The sequence below is a fragment of the Hesperophylax consimilis genome, chromosome 22 (assembly GCF_061612785.1).
Source record: "Hesperophylax consimilis isolate HC1 chromosome 22, BYU_Hcon_1.0, whole genome shotgun sequence".
NCBI lineage: Eukaryota > Metazoa > Arthropoda > Insecta > Trichoptera > Limnephilidae > Hesperophylax > Hesperophylax consimilis.
The window spans coordinates 8,459,858-8,479,589 of NC_142857.1; the positions used below are offsets into that span (position 1 = coordinate 8,459,858).

The 19,732-nt window shown below is 34.7% G+C and overlaps 1 protein-coding gene across 2 annotated transcripts in view; it reads right to left on the minus strand.

The window, feature by feature from the left end:
• The window catches only part of spdi (sperm antigen with calponin homology and coiled-coil domains split discs), a 280,173-nt gene that overhangs the window by 152,250 nt on the left and 108,191 nt on the right, over window positions 1-19,732 (minus strand). Inside the window, exon 1 of one of the 2 annotated variants that reach the window (XM_089645530.1) lies at window positions 3,951-4,065. The exons of the other annotated variant lie outside the window; for it this stretch is intronic. The gene's annotated coding sequence lies outside the window, so the exon portion shown is untranslated. Of the gene's footprint in view, window positions 1-3,950; window positions 4,066-19,732 lie in introns of those variants that run through there. 2 annotated transcript variants of the gene reach the window in all.

Consider the following 19,732-nt stretch of genomic DNA (forward strand, 5'->3'; position numbering starts at 1 on the left):
CATATATTTCATATGATAACCTTGAGATAAATGTTTGGCGAAAAATTTTTCACAAGTTTATTTTCCCATTTCAATCGCTTTACACATCAAAAATGACAATCGAATAGCAACCAATTGCGTCTTTAGTTTCTATTTTGGCGGCCTGCAAAGATAAGTGTGTCATGCTGCTGTAAGATTCGTGGTAATTCCCGATGTTTCATGAATGTTATTGTTCACGATATGTTATCTGGGAATATTTTCGCAACATTGTGACGAACATCTCACTTTCTCCGAAAATATGACATTGTGTTATCTACGTTCATATTTAAAAAAAAAATGTATTGGTATTGTATGGTATTTATGGTATTAAATATCGCTGGTTTATTGTTTTTACGTAAGACAGCCTGTCACACACTTTGATAATGCCTTTGAAGGGAGAAATATACCTAAGTCACGCATAAAAACAACTAACAACAAACCAAAACAACAACAAAAAATTTCTTTAAATAAAAGATAATCATTCCCGGGGTTCGAATGACCTGACCATATAGAAATAATCATACTACCACAATTATTATAAGTTTTAATGTTGCTTGTTCAGTGATGAAGGGCTATTATAGGATTTGGTAAATATACAAAAAAGTGGGACACGGTTTTTTTTAATACATTATCTACACACAGGAGGTCGTGAGGAAAATAATTACGTCATATTTAGGGAAGCTGTGTTGTAGGGGGGAGGAAATAAAGAAGTCGGTAAATTATTCCACAGCCGATCTGAACGTCGAATCGTGAATCGAAACATGAATCGTAAAAACGAGCCGTTCTCACGTGACAAATGGCAACCGTGTAAAAATGTTGGGCTCGAGTTTGGTTCGTTTCCCGACTATGAAGCGGTGCCAAAGAGATCAATGAGCATCATCCATTGTAATACCGGTAGAACAAGCACTTAAAAAACACTTTGTATCAGTTAGATAATAATGAGAAGTATTTGAGTTTAATTGAAAATAATGCATTTTAATAGTTATTTCGTCAAAATTAAATTGGATTGTTCACTTGGAGGCAATTGTTGTGTATATGAATGTTTTAAGGTTTGTTTTTTTTTCATCTCGTATTTAACCCAAACTATTACCCTAAGAACCTAAATAAAGAACCTGGGTTCATAGGTTCATGGTTTGGTGTGATTAAAAATATTAATAAAACTAGGCAAAAAACACTATTTTAATATTAATATGTCAAAACAAGGCCTTCACGCCTTTCTTTCTTCACAAAGACATCAAATTATCCGTTTTTTAGTGAAATATCCATTAATAATGAAATCTAGACAGTGTCTTTAGATAAACATATCTTATTTATATTTAAAAAAAAATATATTTTAATGTGCATTTAGTTCGGGTTGAATCTTGCGATAATACATAAACATAGTTGCCAATAAAAATAGGCGGTGATAAAAATGAAGACAATGTTGGTAGTTCTTATTCGAAGTATGATACAGTTATACAAGACCGAAGGAGATAGGGTCCCATTAGCTCAGGTGGTAGAGCGGTGCCCCGGCCAGGTAAGGGTCCTGGGTTCGAGTCCTAGATGTGACCGTATCTTTTTCAGATTTTTCTGTTTCAGATATTCGTTTAGGAATCGCTAATATTGTCTTCAATAAATGAATAGGACTTTCACAGAAACCTTGAACGTTGATAAATAATATGTTCCTATTAACCGTGTTTCCACTTTTCTGTATATTGTCAACCGTACCAAATTGAAAAATATTAATGGAAAAATTATAATTAGTATTTCTTTGTATTTTACATTGTATTATCAGTATTATCACATGACATGTAGATATTGATTATGAACATATCAAATGATAATGTTCCGTAGATTATTTGGTGATTATTACAACAACAATTTATTGATTATAATATCTTTATGAAGCACACTTTACAACATTCAATTTCCTTAAAGTTTGAGCACAATACAAGATAATATTATTATTCTAACAATTTTCGCGGCCTTTTTAATATTCATTAGTTTATTTTATTTCTAGCCTTGAGTTGGTATTTGAGTTTAGTTCATAATATATTTCCGGCGTAAAATAAATCACAAAAAGGTGTTAAGTAGGTATTTCTTATTTGATTACTAGTTGGTCAGAAATTAAAGAAAATCAATACACTCAAACTAAACAGTCAATTGACACTTTGCACACTTCAAAATTAATAATTTTAACAGTCTAATTGTGTAAAACATTTATGACACCAACTTTATATTGCACTGTAATTATTTTTATGCATTTCAAAACATCTTGATCAAATGTATAGCGAAGCCTGGTAAATTGACTCCGAAACCATTCCAGCTATGTAGGTTTTGGAGTGACTTACATAGCTGGAATGTTTTATTTAACTATTATGTATTTGTATTTTTAAGACTGGAAATTGACTCCAAAACCTAGGTAACTAACCTACGTAGCTGGAATGTTTTATTTAAGTATTATGTATTTGTATTTTTAAGACTGGGAATTGACTCCAAAACCTAGATAAGTAACTTACATAGCTGGAATGTTTTATTCAAGTATTATGTATTTGTATTTTTAAGACTGGGAATTGACTCCAAAATCTAGGTAAGTAACCTACATAGCTGGAATGTTTTATGCAGGTAAAACAAATAATATTATGTATTTTTCCTAAGACGACTGTTGACACTTTAAATGTGAACCTACACGGAGAAAAATGAGTACGTATTTTTATCAAGATAATGTTAAAAATGTGACTCCAAGACCATTTCCTAATAAAATATTAGTCATTCTGAATATATCTGAACACGCAGGTGGCTTTGTACGAATAAATATAATGGACGCGCGCGAAAATATTGCTATCCTAAAGAACACGTGTTCCGACTTACTAATAACATATTTGTGCTTTACTGATAGTTCATATCATTCGTTATAGGCTTCTAGTACCGTTTTTAAAAGGAAAACGAATAAATTTTTTTTCAGATTTTTAATAAATTAACGAAACTTACTGATATGAAATATTGTTAATTTATTTTTAATAAATTAACAATATTTCATATCAGTAAGTTTCCTCCGTGTATTATACAGAGTGTATGTGGGTGTAGGGCATAGACTAAATACATCAATGGTGTAGGGTGTATCGGCACATACCCGACAAACTTTAACTAGCTATATCTTAGCACATTTGGAGTAAAAAATGTTATGGGCACTTTGCTGTCAGGTAACATTTTTTTTCAATTAAAAAAATTTCCACACTCCTTCACTGTCATTGGCATTGCTTCTCGTGTTCAACAGCTGTTATTAGCAAGTATGTCGAAAAGCGTCTTCGCTCTTTCTTACACACTAAATAATAATAGTTAAAAATGAGACGAATGGTGCCGTGCCGTTTCGTTATGATTGTAAAAGCGCGCCAATATAGGTACATTCGTACATTATTCAACAAAACTCGAATAAAATTTTGCCAGATGGGTTTTCAAACTTTGACAAAGGATAAAACAGTGGTGACATGTGGTGAAAATATGAATAGCAATTTTTTTATAAAAAAAACGTTACCGAACAGTGAATTGGCATAACATTTTTTACTACATATATGCTCAGGAATCGCTGGTTAAAATTTGTCGGGTACGTGCCGATACAACCTGTATATTTGTATTTTTACGACTGGGAAAATGACTTCAAAACCTAGGTAAGTAGCCTACAAAGCTGGAATGTTTTACGTAGGTAAAAAAATAATGTATTTTTTACTAAGATTACTGTTTATAAAGTGTAAATCATGACACTTTAAATATGAAAACAGTAGGTATAATTATTTTCCTTTCAAAACCTCACGATAAAAAACCACTAACGGCCGGATTTTTAGTATACTCAGGAACTTGGATTGGAACCGAAATACCGGCCCTAAATAACCTATCAGGGGGAATAGTACCAGCAACTCGTACTAGAGAGATTTAAATGGTTGATAATAACACACTAGTTATTAAATTTCACTTTTGCACACTATTTTTTTATAAACTGATAATAAATTGATGCAGAACTTCTAAATAACCGGGTGAGAACGATAATTTTGAAGATTATGTTTAACACTTTTATGAAAGTCCTCGTAGGCGTAGGTACTAGTGCGGGCTAGAGCGAAAATTTCATTTAGGAACTGTTACACAATTGCGTGAAAAATGTGTGAAAATTGGTATGATTTTTACTCGATCGGATCGTGGCGTTTGTCGCAGGCGGCCGACGCGGTACAACTACTTGAGGCTCGCAGGTATCACAAGAGAGATAATATTTATGAATATGAATTATCGGCCTCGCGAAATATAATATGAGTGCCCGGAGAGCAGAGAGCAGCGGAGTGGCAGACTATTGCTTAGTACACATTCACATACGGCACATGGACACAAGGAATGATGGTGCTGCCAGACGCAAAGCTCACATCAAAAGTTAATGTACAGCGCATCATCTTTTCTACCGACACACGACGCTATCAAATATTTCTTCCTATGGTAGGAGAGGGGGTCAGTTGAATTCGAGAGCGGCCGAGGAACATAATTTCATCTGTCAAAGTGACAACTTTACTTACTGACAGCTTGAGCGCGTTTTCGAAATGGATGATACTTGTCGCCTATTGCTGGATCTGTTGGACAGCTCATCCTCAGATGATGATGCCGCCAACTATATAATTATAAATGCTATTTATAAACTGTTTAGATTTTGAACAATCTGCGCGTAAATAGCGCATTTTCACATAACCTGACATAACCTCTCCGTCGAATCAGGAAATTCGCAGTTCGCATGCCGATCGACGAAAGCGACATATAATAAATTATTGTAAAATAAGCTCACGTCGATTTCTAAAAATGTCGAAGGCAAAGGCGGCAAGGACCAACACCAGGGCAGGGAACGAGAAGAGAGCACGAGAGCTGACGAGAGCAAACCAGATTACCCAGTAAAACAATTGAAAACAATCAACAAACGAACAAACTAGAAGCTTCTCTATGTAGGTTTCGGGCCGTCCAACTTTATCAAAAAACCGAATGATATTACCAAATAAACATACTGAGTTAAAAATATGATTAATTTTGAAAGGGCGAAAATTTGTTTACTTCAAATTCAAATATTGATTATATTTATATTTTAAATATATGTTAAGTATGTTTGCCAAATAAAGTTTTTTTATGTTTCTAAATTTACTAGCACACATGACGATATGAGCTAACATAATAAATAAGAAATGCATTATTGGGCTGCTTATGTCATGGCTGTCAAAGGGAACACGGAACTTAGTTGGTAGCTCCGCAATTAAAATGACCCCCTCTCCTTTTTACGGCGGAGAGGGGGACGCATAACTTTTCAAATATCGCGTCGGGAGCGGTTACGTAAAATAAATTCGGTTAGCGAAGTTCAGAACCACACTTATAGCGCGTTATCTTTTTACGTGTGTCGGGTCTGTATGGGATTGTATGGCGAGCGCTATTGTGCTTTATATTATCTGTTGATGTGAGCTTTGCGTGTGGCTGCACCATGAATCGGATAAGTGCTCGGATTAGAAGAGTTTTATTCAAAGCGGGGTTTCATATTAACGGATTTGCGGATCCGCGGTTTTATCTGTGGTTTATCAATCAGTTATATTTCTATGGATATCCAGTTAACAAAGGTTTAAAATCGATGTAAATGGGTAACATTTTAGTAAATCCACTGCCATCTTCATTAATACAGGCAATGCAGTAGAAAATGAACTGATAGTAAAAGAGACCTGATAGTAAATTGTGAAATAACATAAATTAATTTAATTGCGCACGCTGGGATTTGACCCGCGACCCGCCGAGATACTTACCCCTTTACCACGGAGGCCATCAAATGTGATAGTTAGTAAAACTTAAAAAAATATATATGTTTTTTGTTTTTAACCTACAATTACATCTTTTTTATTATAGCGACTATTTAAGCATTGTAAATTCAGAATATGATAGTGAATAGATGTATAGTAAATTGCATTTCATAGTCCTCACTAGGGTTATTAATTTCTGTTATATAAGTTTTATTTGTCGTTTTTTTTAGAGTTTTTCATTAATCTCTTTCAGCCAGATTTTTATTCTTGATTTGTAATCATTCAAATTTTCTATTCGCTTTATATCTGGTAGAAGGCTGTTGTTGAGTTTTGTCGCAAAATAAATGTAATTTCTTTGTCCGAATGTGGTTTTAAGACCTGGAATATTTTTTTATGTCATTATGATTTGACCTAGTGTGAATACGAGGTACATCAAAACTATTGAAAACTTCAAACGAACGCATAATAGAATGGTACTTTCAGTATGATTTTATGATTCCCTTTTGAATTGTATTCAGGTTATGTATATACTTTGATACAGCAGATCCCCAAACCATAATTCCATATTCAATACGAGAATGACATAAGGCGTAATAGATTTTTTTCATGTCCCATATATTTACCACATTTCCTAGGTTTTAATAAAATGTATAAGTTTCGTGAGTTTTTCCGTGATACCTTTGATATGTAGGTCCCATCAAAGATTTTCATCAATTACTACCCCGAGATATTTTATGCTTTGTGATTTTTCTATAACTGGGCATTGTTATTGGACATTGAAAATGTTATATATTTAGTTTTGCTTATATTAAGGGAAAGCGAGTTATTTTTCAGCCAATTTTGAAGTGTACTAAGCCATATAAAATGTTTCCGTTCAGTTTTCTTCTTGAAATAATATAATGGTATCATCAGCTAAACTGATTATGTTTCCTTTAATGTTAAGGTTAGTGATATCATTTATATAGACTATAAATAGATTCGGTCCCAGTGCGCTTCCTTGGGGGACGCCATAGTTTAATGGCTTTATAAAGAAAATGCCTAGGAATTTAATTACAGAATAAAACCGTAGAAAAAATGTCACTTTACAGGTTCGATCTTTGTAAAAAAAATAAATAAAAATAATTAACTTTATTATGTGTTAATAACTATCACGTAGCAAGCGACTTCCGGTGAATGTTGAATTTTACGGTCGCTATTCCAGTAAAAAAATCGTTTAAAAAAAGAATGTATGCAATACTTTTGCAATATCGGTTTATTTGCACTGGCAATCTTATCGGCCGGGTACTTGATGATAAATTATTAAAACATGTATTCCTGCGTTTACTTTACATATAAATAAATAGTTTATCTACGGCAGAATGAGTAAGGGGGATATGTTATGTAGAAGCAGGTAAATTTAATACATAATATTCCATATCTATGTTTTTGTAAGTGGTATAGCGATAATAAAAACCAACTCCAGGGGATCTAGAAAAATGATTTATGATGATAAAAATAATTACTAGGTTTGAATAACTTGAATTTTATAATAATCTTCTTTAAAATGGTTAATAATTAGTCATTATATAATGTATTACTTATCTCCCTTACAAAATACAATAATAAACTCCTCCAAATTCTTAAAATATATATTTTTTTTTACTAAATAACTCGAAAATGTAGTGTACCTGGTAATGATTAATAATATTTTGATGATTTTTATATATCTGATTTTGTGAAAAATCACCGCAAGGTTGCTTTACAATGAATACACAAATAGGTATGTTTTCATTCTCTGGGTTTCCAAAATGTTTACAGAAACCACAGACTTCCAAATTTCGACTTGCCCTAACAAGAAATCTGGGTATCATTTCAGACCACGTGACCATATTTTTGGCACCAAGAGGGGTCGAGAATGCTTTGAATAAAGTACGACATCAGTCGTACATTGACCACCGAAGAGCGCACATTGAAATAACCAGACCATGCGCAGAAAAGTAAATTTTGTTAAAGTAACGCAAAGGTTTGCAGCCCTGTCCATTGTGAGACTTTTCTGGATGTTCGTTTTTAAACGAACCGTCTGGCGTAGCAAAGCTAAAATTGAGTGAGGAGGGCAAATGATAACACACTTACTTGTAAAAGTGTTTTACTGAAAAGTGTAACAAAATATTCAAAATTGGAAACAAGTCCGAACTTTTGTTTTGTCTATTTAAGATTTGCAGTTAATGTTTTTACGTAGCCAGCAATTTGCGCGCTATTGTAAAAAAGACTAGTAAATTGTAAGCAGATTATATTTACGATGAACGAATGGTAAAATTATCGTAACCAGTATCGTCCTGGTGTGAGACCACCATTCAGTATTGAGACGTTGCTTGAAATGGCTATAGCCGTGTTTGGTGATCTGATTAGCCGTGTATTTTCCACCTTCCTCTCCCCCGCTACCTTCATCCTCATAAAAAAACCCCAATTGATGATGCAATAGTCTCACTGGCTCCAGACGGTTGGGTTTCTGGTGTGGTATTAACATAAAACAAGGCTTTGTAAATACGCGCCAGGGACATTTATACTATTAGACGTGCAAATAAAAATCTACGAGTATAATCTATTTTTCGCTTCTAATTATTATTAGCTTAACTTAAATACATTCTGAAGTATTATTGCCCTTCCCTATTTATTTTACAAAAATGTTTCTTTATCAACAATCGTAATCTGACCTCGAAACTGTACAGTACAAAATGTAATTACCTAACTTCTGTTAAAATATCAACAGCCGAAAATTATTCATGATTTACCTGAGACAAATGAACATTCTTTTACCAAATGACGAAATAGTTAAAGAAGTAAAACGCAAACAAGACTGGAAAACACCTGTCTTTTACGTGTGATGTGTTTAGGAAGCGTGGAAATCGCAAAAGGTGTTGACGAACGGCGTGTTTACTGTGTGTGTAGTGATTAGATCAACTAATAATAACAATATGATATCAAAGATGACAAAGTTCATTTTTTGGCAAAACGTACATAATAATGATAAGTGTTTTATTTTCTTCCGTATTTTGTAACACATAGATATAATGATATCCTCACTGGGATCTCCCGTGCCGAGGATTTAATTTACTATATAATCTTCTTCTTTCGTATGGTGGGGGGGTCAGAGGGGGACATCTAGGTCTGCGAGCCAGTCTCCTCAGGCGTCGCCATGTGGACCACAACAATTTACGTTTCTTTTTCCTGTATTTTGTATTTTTATTTATTTACTTTGTATTTTTATTCACTTTTATTATTATTGATATATGTAATGGTAGATACTGCTACCCGGCTCAGAACAGATATTGTCTAGTGAGTCGGGTAGCGCACATAATTTGTAAACAAATATTGATGTCAATAAACGCCCGGGTTACCGGCAAAATTAAAAAAAAAAATTATAGCGGCCTCATTCTTGTAAAGCGCCTGGATTATTTGTCAATCTCTATATTTTATATCAATACTCTTCAGAATCTCGAAGAGTCTTTTCCATTCTACTTTGTCGAAAGCCTTCTCCAGGTCTATGAATGCGATGAATGTGTTTTGGTTTCTTTTTATTCTTTTTTCTAGTAGTATTCGTAGCGACAATATTGCTTCTCTGGTTCCTACACCTCTTCTAAAGCCATACTGGTCTCCGGAAAGGATGTTCTCTACTTTTGGTTCGATTCTTTTTAGAATGATATTAGTCAATATTTTTGAGGCATGGGATATTAGGCTAAGAGTTCTGTGTTGTTCACATTTCGTCGTGCCTACCTTCTTTGGTAATGCGACAATTGGGCATTTCTCAAAATCCTCTGGTATCTCTCCAGTCTTATACATGGTTTGTATCATTTTGAACAGGGCATCTGTGGTTCCTTTTCCTGCTTGCTTAATTAGTTCAGCCAGAACGTCATCGATTCCGGGTGCTTTCCCGTTTTTGAGATTTTTCAGTGCGAAGTCAAACTCTTCTCTAGTGATTGGATCTCCCAAATCATCTGCGTCTACCTCATTTTCTCTTTCGATCAATGTTTCGTTGTCACAATTTCCCTTTCCATTGTACAGCATTTCGAGATATCTTTTCCACCTTTCTCCTATTTGGTCATTTTCGAAGAGTATTTTACCGTCTTCTCCTTCTATTGCATTACCCTTTCCAACTCTCATCCCAAAGAAGTCTTTCACCGCAGCGTGAGCTCTTTCTACATTTCCTCTCTTGAGGTCGTCGTTTATCTCATCGCATTTATTCTGGTAGAATGTTTCTTTGGCTATTCTTGATTCTCTATTTATTTTGTTACTCAGCACTTTATATTCCTTTTGTGATTCAGCTCTTTTATCATTTTTGAGCTCTCTTCTATCTTTTATCATATTTAGGATCTCATCGGTTATCCATTCCTTCCTTGCTTGGGGTTTTTCCTTGCCTATAGTTTCCTCTGCCGTAGTTATAATCTTCGTCTTTATCACTTTCCAGATCTCACTCACGTTCTCCTCTTCCATTAAGTTGCACTCTTGCGTCTTTTCCCTAAAACTGTCGCTGATCTCTTTTATCTTTAATACTTTTGTATCCCATTTGAAATTATTTCTCTTTTTTATTTTTTTCAGTTTTAGAAGACTTTTGGCCATTACCATATTATGGTCACTATCTATATCTGGGCCGTAATAGCTTCTACAGTCTTTTATTTGGTTTTTAAATCTATGTCTAACCATTATATAGTCTATTTGCAGTATTTATCTGTCTCCAGGGGATTTCCAGGTGTACCGCTGTCTTGGGTGGTGTTGGAAACAAGTGTTTGCTATCACTAATTTGTGTTTTTCGCAGAATTCTGTCAATCTGTTTCCTCTGTCGTTTCTTGCACCCAGCCCAAAGGGTCCAATGCAAGTTCCTTCACGTCCTTCTCCTACAACAGCATTCCAATCTCCTAGGAGAATCAGATTTTCACCTGCTTTTATCTCTGATATAAGGTTATCTAGCGAACTGTATACCTCCTCTACTTCTTCTTCGCTATGACTAGATGTTGGCATATATACTTGGATAATTACAGTGTCTACAGGCTTTGTTTCTATTTTGACTAGAATAATTCTTCCGCTATATTGCACGTATCCCTTAACCCGTCGTCCCCACTCCTTGCACAGCACAACGCCTACTCCTCCTTGGCCAGGTTTATCCTTTATGCACCCTGTGTGGATGATTCTGTAGTCGCCACTCCAGAAGTCTCCACAGTTGGGCCATCTTATCTCTGCTAATAAGAGAAGATTAATGACAGCGATTGCATTAAGACAATCCTGCACTTTTGGATTTGTGTAAAATTGATTGATTCGAAACTGTGGGCACGTTATCACCCACTCACTTTTAGTCAACCCAAATCAATTTTATTATTAATTATGTGGTTCACCTATCATAATTAGATTATGCAACCAAAGGATTTTTTTGAACAATAAGAATGATAAAAATACGTATGTACAACATGTTGCATCCGAAACTGCTAACGAATTACAGTTTCAGATGATCTTGAAAGTGGACTTTAAATAATTTAAACGAGACGGAATGAAATGGTGTTTGCTGGAATTGGGTGATAGTATGTGTAAGAATGAACAAGGTATGGAAGGAAGGAAAACGGGAAGACCAATCACTTACCACTGTATCTCACAACACATACACAATATAGTGAGTTCCACCGCGATACCTGGAGGTAATTATCGCCACAACAAAACGAATGAGACATCAAAACGATATTAAGCACTTCCAAGATAGTCAATTTCCTTTTTTTTCTTTTAACGAGATTATGTACACGAAGAACACCAACAACTTTCTTCCAAGGTAGTCCCATAAATAAACCACTCACGGTAGTCCCAATCCTTCTTCTGTTAACTTGAATTTGCACTTATGTTCTTGCCACTGTTCCAAATTTCAAATACTTTTCCAGCAAAGTGATATATACTCGTAGGATCGCGATAAATGACATACCGGTAAGAACTAAACATATTCTCATTTCAAAACCAAACAAATAAGAATAATAGAAAAGTAAATACGAGACGATGCAAGGATGTGAATGAAGCACGGGTTGCATCCCAAACAGAGTTGTCTGCCTACCCCTACGGGAAACAGTGTGATAATTATTTAGTTTAAATAATAACGCCTCTGTTGACCTCATCAAAAAACAGCGTCTTTATCAAACACTCCACAGATAAAAAATGTTTTCAAATTCCGTATTCCAAATATAACGCATTTACACAAGAAAAACGCTCTTCCTTGATGAATGGAATATATCGTATAACGAATAAAACCTTCTGTATCAATAACGGATGATTGTATAGACAATAATATCGAGTCTAACTAACTAAACAGCACGCCTTTTCCCCGCAAAGGTAAACAGATAAAATGAACCGTCACGCAACATTTCATGGCATCCATTCCTTGCTTTATTCACATTTATACATCTTCTCATGTATAGGTACTCATCATTGGTATTAATACCTATACCACTGTGAATAAATTTTGCAATGAATCTGTGTAGACGTGCCATGTTTTATGTAAAATATAACCGTGAAGCCATTTTAGAAAGTTCAATTTCTGAAATAAATAAAAAATAAACTGATCTACAACATTAAGGACGGTTTGTTTCGGAGAATTTGAACAATTCATCAAATTTCAACGTTAATTTTCCAGTTCCGCGAAAGATTTTTTCAAGTTCTGTTTTTATTTCAGTTCTGTCAAGCCAATAACCTATAATGATATATTAACAGAACTTGCTTAAGGACGGGTTGTTTCGGAGAATTTGAACAATTCATCAAATTTCACCGTTCGTTTTCGGGTTCTGTGAAAGTCCTATTCAAGTTCTGTTACTATATCATTATAGGCTAGTTGCTTGACAAAACTGAAATAAAAACAGAACTTGACAAAATCTTTCACAGAACTTGAAAATTAAAAACAGATTTTTTTGATTTGTGTAATTCTCACACATATGCAATTTCATCCATGTTTAATTCCATCCATGTGTAATTCCATCTACGCGTAATTCCGTCCGTGTGTAATTGTGGCAGTGCAATATTGATTCTTTTTTCGTGTGATGGGGGGTCAAAGTTCGGAGGGAAACATCGTCGCCCTGTGGACAACATTTCTGCGCAGGGTCTAACAGCATTTGGTTTATATCGATTGTTTGCCGACCTGTGGGACGACGGGTTAAATAACACCGGCATCTTTGTACCTCTTAGATCTCTGTTGGATAATAATATTATAACTATAGTCAGACCGTAGCAATATAAACATTATAATACTGTCTAGGTTGGACGCCAGTGGGAGGTATTATGAGGTGAAGCCAATTGCCTATTTAAATTACCCAACTGTCGGTTATGACAACAATATGAGCGCATAATGCGGTAGAGAAAAAGGTATGCATTTCTCTCTAATGAAGTCATTAACAGGGAAATTATTGACAGTTATGTTTTGTTGGAGGTTAGAGAGGGGAAACGAGTGGGATATTCGATTACTGATTTGTACAGCAATCTAAAATGAAAGAATATAGTATTAATAAGTAAGAATATAGTATCATGGTATTATTAACCGAATGACTGTACAGTTTTGATTATTGTAGACGGAAGTGGCGCCCTCTGTTATTTTCAAAAATAACTGTCGAAGTTTTCAAAGAGCATCGGGTTTTTATCTGCTAGCACGAATGATTACGCTACAAATAGATAACACAATCTTGTTAAATATATATTTCACTCCACTAAATAATAAAGCCAAAAAGTACAATCATTTAGAAAATCTTAAAAAACACGCATATAGTAAAGTTGAATCCTACAGCTAGGTTATTATCTTAATATAATACAATTTTATGTCCGGGTTAAATCTTCCCCAAAGGAAAAACTAAACCCTTCCACACACTTTTCCACAAATGATCATCTAGTCCAGGGGTCTCCAAACTTTTCAGCCGGAGGGCCACATTGACTACTCCAGTGAGTTCAGAGGGCCAAAACCGTTTTAATTTCTAGACACCCATATTTTCTGTCCTAGGGGGGGGGGGGGGGGGGTAGACAATAGAATTTTCAGGGATGAAAATATAGATTTAGATAACGTAGCTTTGAAGATAATTTTTGATACTCGTTTCTCAGACCTTGATTTCATTGCGAATCAAATAAAGATTTTTCAAAAAAATCCTCTCGATATATTCGCGCACTTGTGGACGCAATACCTACCTCGCCAACGAGCATATTTATTTATTCGCACGAAAAAATTCGCGGAGTTTTCGCCCCTTCTGAGCAAGGTCTTAGCCATTAGCTGTCGCGGGTCCTTGATGACACTGGTCATAAGATGTCGCGGGCCGGATGGAAGACACTGGCGGGCCGGATGCGGCCCGCGGGCCGTAGTTTGGAGACCCCTGATCTAGTCGATCAACATTATGCAAGTGCATTATATAAGCAAAATAAATACAAAACAATACATGAACAACACGTCAACTCACCAGAGATCAAATGGGAAAATAATTCACCGACTCCAGATATTTTCATATCAGAGGATTCGGCTCGGTAGAACTCCTAAGGGCCCGTTCCCACTTCCGTTTTCAAATCGGAGGCGGGTCCCGTTTTAAAAACGGATGCCCTAGTGGCTGTAGTGGATGTATGGAGCTGTTCACACTTGTCCGACACGATTTGAAAACGGATCCGACATTTTTTGTCGGATGGCTCGCCTACGCAGCGCGTCCGTTTTCAAATCGTGTCGGAACACGCTCGCTCATAGTGTTGTATGGAGCTGTTCACACTTGTCGTCCAGTCGTTCCGGCAGAGTCCCCGCCAAACCCCGACCCCTCCCCGCCCGCTCCCTGTCGCAAGGAAGCAGGCACGCTGCGTGCTTGTATTTGGTTATTTTGTTAAGTAAATAAATCAAAACTACAATAATGGATAAGGAAATAAATCCCGAAAATTTAATACCACTGGTCGAAGAAAGAGTATGGTAATATTTTATATTTAACCAAATAAAAACAAAACACTTGGTGTACACAACTTTTGTACATCAAAATTTTTATTTTTATTTTTTTAAGTTTACTTTTTTTAAATTTTAAAGCTTTAATGAGATGCACGGAAGAGCTTATTATTTTAATAAACACATAATAAAAAATATTTGAGTTGTTATTGTTTTCTTACTTTAAAATATCGATAGCCTTTCTTCAGGACAAATGCACTTTCTCAATTTTGTATTTTGATATGTTAAGTTCTCTGAAACTCATTCCAGTAGATGGTTAAAGGAAGTGATAGACATTCTCTTAAGCCATTAAGCGCCCTTGAGGTGATTTTTCATGGTGAAAACGGCGCTATATAAATAATCCAATCATTATTATTCTAAAATAATTAAAGAACTTTAGTTCATCACTTCTCAACTCACCAATTAACACTTGGAAAATTCCTACAGAAAATCATTCGGCTATGATTGGGTGTACCCAAAATTTTCATTTCACTTTTTTCCTTCTTTTTAATAAGTACAACATGACAACAAGAGCTTCATCGTCGTCCATTGCGCACCATTACTGAAGAATGAGCAAATAACATGTTTTTGTTGAATTGACAATTATTTTTTTTCGTAGAGTATGGTCCGTTTTTAAAACGGTAGTGAGAACAGGGCCATTGGCCATCCGTTTTTAAAACGGGACCCGCCTCCGATTTGAAAACGGATGTGGGAACGGGCCCTTACAGGGCTTATAAATCCTACTGATCCCTCAACATAAATATTTAAAAAATCTTTCGTTATCCTACATGTATTCAAAATGACCGACTTTTGCATCTTTATATATAAATTTTTTGATAGATCTAATACGCCTAAATTTTTAATGAGAGAGCTAGGTATAATGCCAGTAGCCGAAATAACAAATGGTAATATTTTTATATTTTGAGAATGCCAAATTCTTTTTATCTAATTTCCTAGATCTGTGCATTTTCTTAATTTTTCATTAACAGATGTTTACATGCTGGTACTTGATAATATTATTATTATTCTTGTGATTTACCTAATACCGTAAAAATTACCCGTAAAAAGCCATTTTTTTTCTCTTTAACATATATTATCAAATTCTTTTAAAATTTAAGAAACCTACATACAAAATATGATTATTTTTTGGTTTGACTGATGATTGCACCTTCCTACATAGGAACTGGAATCGAAAACTCTACCAACCAAGCCATATCCCGATTGGATAAGACCGACATTTATTGCGTAGTTTATTTTTTTATTGTTGTAATATCATCAAATTTCATAGAAATGCGTATATGCCACCATAGATTGATAGAATGCATTGTCATCGACAACGAGTCTATCTGCCGAGTTTCAGCTCGATCGGATATCGGGAAGTAGGTTACTTTCCACATCTAAGATTTGCATTCATACACGAAAAGAAAAGTGAAAATCAAATAGATTTATTTTAAGAAAAATGCTATGTAAGCTGGACCAGTAAACCGCGGGATGTGTTCAGAAAATAGCTGTAATATGCACCATTGACCAAAAGGGTTCAAATAAATATATGCAAACGCGTGTTATAATATTGTTAATTCTACAAATCTAAATTCTTTGAAAGCCCGTGAAATGCAGCCAATTTTCGTTTGTTTAATTTACTTAATAAAATAAAATATTTTTCTGACAGAGTTTTTATTTTTTTTTATTATTTAATAAATGTTTACATGTTACATTTTTTTACATTTTTTAACTACCATACTAGGCTAATGCCCGTGTTGTGGTAGTTATACATGAAATAATAATAAAAATAACATAAAAGAACTAAAAAATACTATTTTATAGAAACATAAGTATGCAAGTATGAATCATACACGAAATAATAATAAAAATAACATAAAAGAACTAAAAAATACCATTTTATAGAAAAATAAGTAAGCTAGTATGAATCACACATGAAATAATAATAAAAATAACTTAAAAGAACTAAAAAATACTATTTTATAGAAACATAAGTATGCAAGTATGAATCATACGTGAAATAATAATAAAAATAAAAAATATATTGAAAGAATGTAAAATGCAAGTAACTCCATCAATGGAGGACTGAATGCGTTTGGCGCTAATAAAAAACTGTCCAAAGAAGCGAAGCTAGCAGTCCACAAGGGAGTGCTAATACCTACCCTGATGTATGGCATGGACTGGCAGAGAAAGGATGAAAGTAGACTGAATGCTGTAGAAATAAGATCTCTGAGGGTTATGTGTGGTAAAACAAATGTGTGTGAATAAGAAAAGAACGCATAGGTTTGGGCAGGCAGAGCGAATAAACGAAGAGCGAATGAAACTCCTTACACTCTTAGGATAGTATATTAAGCAAACGTGAATGATAGAAGATATCGAGGTCGCCCGAGGAAGACATGCCACGATCAAGGGATATATTTCAGCAATGAAATTACCACAATATTAACATGGTTGTTATTGCGTGATATAAAGTTAATTTAATTTACCAATCGAGGTTTAAAGCTGATACAAATATCAAATTAACAAATTGCAATCAGTTTTCAATGCTGCAGCAAGACAGTTATCACGTGTATAAATGTGTATCCACACATTTCATAGTATCTCAAAAACCTTGACTGACTAAAATGTCCTGAAATAATCCACTTCAAGCTCTGCTGGATGGTATTTAAGTCATTAACAGAATGGCTCCTGTTTACTTATTACTTACAAGGGATAGAAGAGTATGTATGAATGTGAATGAGACAAGGAGTGTGTGCAGAGACCGAGTTGATGGCGGTCCGTCCTCTCTGCCTACCCGTGCGAGGAAACGGCATGATGGTTATTTGGTTAGTTAAGTTTTACAAAAATAACATCTAAAAGTTGCACTTACTGAATAAACTCATTGTTGCGCAATAATCGTACTGAAAGAAATGAATCAAGTAGAACCTATCTTTAAAATGTCATTTGTGATTATTGGCTGATGAAAATGACAATAAAAAATCATACACAAATGGCAATGGGTACATCTCTCGGCTAAATAAATACAGTTGGGAAACCGTGATGTGTAATTTATTTGGAACAGCTTGCAACCCCTTTTACGTCAGTACAGTCGGTAAGTGACTAATATTATCTTCCTAGACCAGTGCTTCTTAAAATTTTCGTAGTCAGTGAGCTCTAAAAATGAGTGCAAACCATCAAACTATGATCTCTTGGGTACATATCCACAATGCATAAAAATTAATAAAAGTATCACACACAAAATTACCAAATTTGTGGACCGAAAAATGCAAGTCTTACTGCCGTTGTTACCAATCCTACTGATCAACTGTTGAGCCGAAATTTTTGCTCAATACTGCTCAAACTCACAACTACGCTCTTTCCAATAGAAAGGTGAGGACTGAGCGATCAACCAATTTAAGGAAGCGAAACTACTAGATTAAGCTCGCCTCAGTAAATGACTAGTTTTAAAAAGTGTCGACAGAGTGAAAAATATTCGCGACGCCAAGACACGGTGGCATTAAAATCAAGCTAACACTTTATTTTTTACATTTTACATACGTTTGTTTAAACTGTATGTAAAAAAATTATATGCATCAATAATAAATACAATAATGATTTCGTCAATATTAATTTAACATTGAAAGTTTTTACTTTGATGTAATTTTATTGTCTATGAAAGAGGGCGGGGCCACTTGAGGTAATCGGCAGTAAAGATGGTTGGAAACAGGCGAATCGAACGTTACTGAACAAATCACTTGGCTCATCGGAGCCTGAGATTGATCGTTCGAAACGTTGGGAACAACGACCATTAAACTACGAGTAGATTAGGTTTCATCCCTTCTCCGAAGAGATAGGTCCAATCAAATGAATATGAATTTTTCATTAAACATTATATTATTATGGTTTTATCTTTATCTTTGTTTAACGGGTTGATTTTTGTACTGCCTATCCTGCTCTATGTGGCAAAATCATATTATTAGCTTCTACTCACGATACGATTTGCAGGATAACTTGCGGGAACGCATGCTGGGGTTTTGCAAATCGGATGGTCAGTAGGCAAAACCGTCTGCCGAATAATTATTCCCTTTATCGGGCCGTCGGAATGATAGAAATAATTCGGTGGCGGTCAACTGCTGTCCTGTAAGATGGTGAGTAAGGGGGAGATATACTTGCAATGTTCCACGAACCACAGCTTGAGAGCCACTGTATTATATGATGACTGAATTAATTTAACGACATAATAATTCAAATATTTCTGAATGGATTATTGACTGGTGCGTGGATGATCGACAACACGAAAACGTCATATCTCCGATCTAATAATGTGCTCTAAACGCTGGGCTTCAAGGTTTAATTGCTTTTAATTACTAGTTACAAATGTTTCGGTACAGTAAAGTACGTCACGTTATAATGAAAAATCTATGGAGAATATGGTTTTAAAGATAATTTCTCATTTTATCAATGAAAAGTTTGTTTTGTTAGTATTCCAGTCAAGTTAAACATGAAAAGGGGGTTGTGCTTGCAAAAGGTCCAGTCATTCTGAATTTTTTATATGTTGTTAGGACCTAAACCAGTATTAAAAAAAAAAATTGCAACTTCGAAAGTGCTGTGCAAGCGGCGGTGGACCTAAAAAACCAGGAAATTTTCTGATTTTTTTCAGTTTTTGCTCAATATCTCAGTAAAGAAAGGGTCTGACCGGTGTAATTGTTTTACACACTTTTAAAGAAGACTAAATTTTATATAATTTGCATCAACCATTAGTTTTCAAGATACAGTTCTTCAAAAATAGGCAATTTTTTCCAAAAGTGAAATTTTTTCGAAATGGTCACTTATTTTGTAAAATAATTTCTAAAATACGCATCCCACGTCAAATATTATATGAAAAAAAGTTGTTGTAAATTTAATTAGCTTTCATTTGAAAATAGATTAATATCTGTAGACTTAACGGTTCTCTCAAAAATGGCAGATAACCAAAAACAGTCATAAGTGGATTTTGGGTGAAATGCAAATAAACTGTTCT